The sequence below is a fragment of the Lolium rigidum genome, chromosome 7, assembly GCF_022539505.1.
Source record: "Lolium rigidum isolate FL_2022 chromosome 7, APGP_CSIRO_Lrig_0.1, whole genome shotgun sequence".
Taxonomy (NCBI): Eukaryota; Viridiplantae; Streptophyta; class Magnoliopsida; order Poales; family Poaceae; genus Lolium; species Lolium rigidum.
Genome location: NC_061514.1, coordinates 59,338,551 through 59,344,703, shown reverse-complemented (window position 1 = coordinate 59,344,703; position 6,153 = coordinate 59,338,551).

Sequence of the window (6,153 nt, the reverse complement as noted above, 5' to 3'; positions counted from 1 at the left end):
GCACCTATTAGGTGTGTTGGGGACACAAGAGACTTCTTGCTTTGTGGTTGCCAGGGTTGCATGAGAGGGATATCTTTGACCTCTTCCTCCCTGAGTTCGATAAACCTTGGGTGATCCACTTAAGGGAAACTTGCTGCTGTTCTACAAACCTCTGCTCTTGGAGGCCCAAAACTGTCTACAAGAATAGAAGCACCCATAGACATCAAACCCCCAGTACCGAGAGCCACGATACGGAAAACCTTCCAAAGACGCCGCCGCCGCCAATCCCATCTCGGGGGATTCAGGAGATCGCCTCCGGCACCCTGCCGGAGAGGGGAATCATCTCCCGGAGGTCTCTTCATCGCCATGATCGCCTCCGGATCGATGTGTGAGTAGTTCACCCCTGGACTATGGGTCCATAGCAGTAGCTAGATGGTCGTCCTCTCGTCATTGTGCTATCATGTTAGATCTTGTGAGCTGCCTATCATGATCAAGATCATCTATCTCTAATCCTACATGTTGTGTTTGTTGGGATCCGATGAATATTGAATACTATGTCAAGTTGATTATCAATCTATCATATATGTTGTTTATGTTCTTGCATGCTCTCCGTTGCTAGTAGAGGCTCGGCCAAGTTGATACTTGTGACTCCAAGAGGGAGTATTTATGCTCGATAGTGGGTTCATGCCTCCATTAAATGCTGGGACGATGTGACGAAAGTTCTGAGGTTGTGGATGTGCTTGTTGCCACTAGGGATAAAACATCGATGCTTTGTCTAAGGATATTTGTGTTGATTACATTACGCACCATACTTAATTCAATTGTCCGTTGTTTACAACTTAATACCGGAGGGGGTTCGGATGATAACTCGAAAGTGGACTTTTTAGGCATAGATGCATGCTTGGATAGCGGTCTATGTACTTTGTCGTAATGCCCTGATTGAATCTCATAGTACTCATCATGATATATGTATGTGCATTGTTATGCCTTCTTTATTTGTCAATTGCCCAAGCCGTAATTTGTTCACCCAACATCTGCTATCTTATGGGAGAGACACCACTAGTGATCCGTGGACCCCGGTCCTATTCTTTACATCCGAAATACAATCTACTGCAATTGTTCTTTACTTGTTCTTCGCAAACAAACATCATCATCCACACTATACATCTAATCCTTTGTTTACAGCAAGCCGGTGAGATTGACAACCTCACTGTTACGTTGGGGCAAAGTTCTGTGATTGTGTTGTGCAGGTTCCACGTTGGCGCCGGAATCCCTGGTGTTGCGCCGTGATGTCTACGGGTGCTTCTATTCTTGTAGACAGTGTTGGGCCTCCAAGAGCAGAGGTTTGTAGAACAGCAGAAACTTTCCCTTAAGTGGATTGATACGTCTCCGACGTATCGATAATTTCTTGTGTTTCATGCCACATTATTGATGATATCTACATGTTTTGTACACATTATATGTCATATTTATGCGTTTTCCGGAACTAACCTATTGACGAGATGCCGAAGGGCCGGTTCTGTTTTCTGCTGTTTTTGGTTCCAGAAATCCTAGTAAGGAAATATTCTCCGAATCGGACGAAATCAAGACCCGGGTTCCTATTTTTCCACGAAGCTTCCAGAACACCCGGGAAGGACCGGAGGGGGCCACGGGTCCACGGGACCATAGGCCGGCGCGGCACAGGTGTGGCCCGCGCCACCCTATGGTGTCGCCGCCTCTTCGACCCTCCGACGCCGCCTCTTCGCCTATAAGAAGCCCCTCGACCTAAAACTACGAGACGGAAAAAGCCACGATGCGAGAAACCTTCCCGAGCGCCGCCATCGCGAAGCCAAGATCGGGGACAGGAGTCTCCGTTCCGGCACGCCGCCGGGACGGGAAGTGCCCCGGAAGGCTCCTCCATCGACACCACCGCCATCTTCATCAACGCTGCTGTCTCCCATGAGGAGGAGTAGTTCTCCATCGAGGCTCGGGGCTGTACCGGTAGCTATGTGGTTAATCTCTCTCCTATGTGCTTCAATACAATAATCTCATGAGCTGCCTTACATGATTGAGATTCATATGATGATGCTTGTAATCTAGATGTCATTATGCTAGTCAAGTGAATTTTACTTATGTGATCTCTGGAGACTCCTTGTCCCACGTGTGTAAAGGTGACAGTGTGTGCACCGTGTGGGTCTCTTAGGCTATATTTCACAGAATACTTATTCACTGTTATGAATGGCATAGTGAAGTGCTTATTTATATCTCTTTATGATTGCAATGTGTTTTGTATCACAATTTATCCATGTGCTACTCTAGTGATGTTATTAAAGTAGTTTATTCCTCCGCACGGTGTAATGGTGACAGTGTGTGCATCCGTGTTAGTACTTGGCGTATGCTATGATCATGATCTCTTGTAGATTGTGAAGTTAACTATTGCTATGATAGTATTGATGTGATCTATTCCTTCTACATAGTGTGAAGGTGACAGTGTGCATGCTGTGTTAGTACTTAGTTTAGTCGTGTTGATCTTTCATGCACTCTAAGGTTATTTAAATATGAACATTGAATTGTGGAGCTTGTTAACTCCGGCATTGAGGGTTCGTGTAATCCTACGCAATGTGTTCATCATCCAACTGCAGAGTGTAGAGTATGCATTTATCTATTCTGTTATGTGATCAATGTTGAGAGTGTCCACTAGTGAAAGTCTAATCCCTAGGCCTTGTTCCTAAATACGCTATCGCTGCTTGTTTCATTGTTTTACTGCGTTACTACTCGCTGCGTTACTATCGCTACCATATTACCACCATCAACTACACGCCGACAAGCTATTTTTACAGGCGCCGTTACTACTGCTCATATTCATTTATACCACCTGTATTTCACTATCTCTTCGCCAAACTAGTGCACCTATTAGGTGTGTTGGGGACACAAGAGACTTCTTGCTTTGTGGTTGCAGGGTTGCATGAGAGGGATATCTTTGACCTCTTCCTCCCTGAGATCGATAAACCTTGGGTGATCCACTTAAGGGAAAGTTGCTCGCTGTTCTACAAACCTCTGCTCTTGGAGGCCCAACGACTTGTCTACAAGAATAGAAGCTCCCGTAGACATCATGGATCACCCAAGGTTTATCGAACTCAGGGAGGAAGAGGTCAAAGATATCCCTCTCATGCAACCCTGCAACCACAAAGCAAGAAGTCTCTTGTGTCCCTGATGTCTACGGGAGCTTCTATTCTTGTAGACAGTGTTGGGCCTCCAAGAGCAGAGGTTTGTAGAACAGCAGCAAGTTTCCCTTAAGTGGATCACCCAAGGTTTATCGAACTCAGGGAGGAAGAGGTCAAAGATATCCCTCTCATGCAACCCTGCAACCACAAAGCAAGAAGTCTCTTGTGTCCCCAACACACCTAATAGGTGCACTAGTTCGGCGAAGAGATAGTGAAATACAGGTGGTATGAATGAATATGAGCAGTAGTAACGGCGCCGAGAAAATAGCTTGCTTGGCGTGTAGTTGATGGTGGTAATATGGTAGCGATAGTAACGCGATAAAACGAGTAAACAAGCAGCGATAGCGTATTTAGGAACAAGGCCTAGGGATTAGACTTTCACTAGTGGACACTCTCAACATTGATCACATAACGAATAGATAGATGCATACTCTACACTCTTTTGTTGGATGATGAACACATTGCGTAGGATTACACGAACCCTCAATGCCGGAGTTAACAAGCTCCACAATTCAATGTTCATATTTAAATAACCTTAGAGTGCATGAAAGATCAACACGACTAAACCAAGTACTAACATGGCATGCACACTTGTCACCTTCACACTATGTAGGAGGAATAGATCACATCAATACCATCATAGCAATAGTTAACTTCATAATCTACAAGAGATCATAATCATAGCCTACGCCAAGTACTAACACGGATGCACACACCGTCACCATTACACCGTGCGGGAGGAATAAACTACTTTAATAACATCACTAGAGTAGCACATGGATAAATTGTGATACAAAACACATTGCAATCATAAAGGGATATAAATAAGCACTTCACTATGCCATTCATAACGGTGAATAAGTATTCTGTGAAATATAGCCTAAGAGACCCACACGGTGCACACACTTGTCACCTTTACACACGTGGGACAAGGAGTCTCCAGGAGATCACATAAGTAAAATTCACTTGACTAGCATAATGACATCTAGATTACAAGCATCATCATATGAATCTCAATCATGTAAGGCAGCTCATGAGATTATTGTATTGAAGTACATAGGAGAGAGATTAACCACATAGCTACCGGTACAGCCCCGAGCCTCGATGGAGAACTACTCCCTCCTCATGGGAGACAGCAGCGTTGATGAAGATGGCGGTGGTGTTGATGGAGAAGCCTTCCGGGGGCACTTCCCTGTCCCGGCGGCGTGCCGGAACAGAGACTCCTGTCCCCCAGATCTTGGCTTCGCGATGGCGGCGGCTCTGGAAGGTTTCTCGTACCGTGGTGTTTCCGTATCGTGTTTTAGGTCTGGGACCTTTATATAGGCGAAGAGGCGGCGTCGGAGGGTCGAAGAGGCGGCGACACCATAGGGTGGCGCGGGCCACACCCAGGCCGCGCCGGCCTATGGTCCGGTGGGCTCGTGGCCCCCTCCGGTCCTTCCCGGTGTTCCGGAAGCTTCGTGGAAAAATAGGAACCCGGGTCTTGATTTCGTCCGATTCCGAGAATATTTCCTTACTAGGATTTCGGAACCAAAAACAGCGAAAAACGAGAACCGGCACTTCGGCATCTCATCAATAGGTTAGTTCCAGAAAATGCATAATAATGACATATAATGTGCATAAAACATGTAGATATCATCAATAATGTGGCATGGAACATAAGAAATTATCGATACGTCGGAGACGTATCAGCATCCCCAAGCTTAGTTTCTCACTACAAGAAAAGTTGCAATGGCCGACGAAGTTGAAGTCGCGCCGTGGTTGCTGGTGTACCATGGCCGACGATTTTGGTCTCTCCGTGGTGCATGTCAAAACTTTTTTTTCTCGTTTTTGAGGCCACCTAGCCCGACGAAAGCGGCCAAAACGTCGCGTATGGTGGCCCGGGACGTGGTGCATCGCGAATTCTCGGGTTCGCCGGCCGAGTCAACGCAAATCCGCACCGCCGAGGGATGTAGGGCCCAGATGGCAGCCTCTCTAGCATTGTTTTTTTTTCTCGATCGCGCCATCTCGTTCAACGTTCTCCGATCGAGCCGTTTACGATGCAGGATCATGGGTCCCGCATGTCATCCTCTATGAACCAAAATTCTTTCTATTCTTGGATTTTTTTGACCCCCGATTTCCGGCTACTTCCTTTTTCTTTTGATCCCTTGCCGCCTTGGAAACGTTGAGACCGCTGTCGCTAAATGGGACCCGCATGTCATCCTCTATGTGCAATCAACTTTCTTTTCTTGGAGTTTTTTTTGGCACCTCAAATTTGGTCACTTGCCTTTTTCTTTCGATCCCCTGCCGCCTCTCAAACGGTGATACCGCTGTCTGCTAACTCGGGACCCGCATGTCATCCTCTATGCACTATAAAACTTTCTTTTCTTGAATTATTTTTGGCACCTCATATTTGGTCACTTGCCTTTTTCTTTCGATCCCCTGCCGCCTCTCAAACGGTGATACCGCTGCTGCTAAATGGGACCCGCATGTCATCCTCTATGTAGAACCCACCCATCGAGCATAAATACTCCCTCTTGGAGTCACAAGAATCAACTTGGCCAGAGCCTCTACTAGCAACGGAGAGCATGCAAGGAACATAAACAAACTATATACAAGTGATAGCATCGATAATCAACTTGACATAGCATTCAATATTCACTCGATCCCTAACAATAAACAACAACATGGCTGCAGCATTACAAACAGATCGATCTTGACTCGCGATAGGCAGCCTTCCACAAAGATCCGAACATGGCAGCACACACCAGGAGAAGACGCACCTCATCTAGGCTACCGCTATGGACCCATAGTCCGGGCGGACTACCTACACATCGATCCCGGAGAAGCTTATCATGGCGAAGATCCCTCCTGGGGGAGATTCCCCTCTCCGCAGGGTGCCGAGGCTTACCCCTCAATCCCCGAGATGGGATTGGCCGTGGGTGCTGCCTCTTCTCCGAAGGCTCCCCGTATCGATGGCTCTTCGGCATCGGGG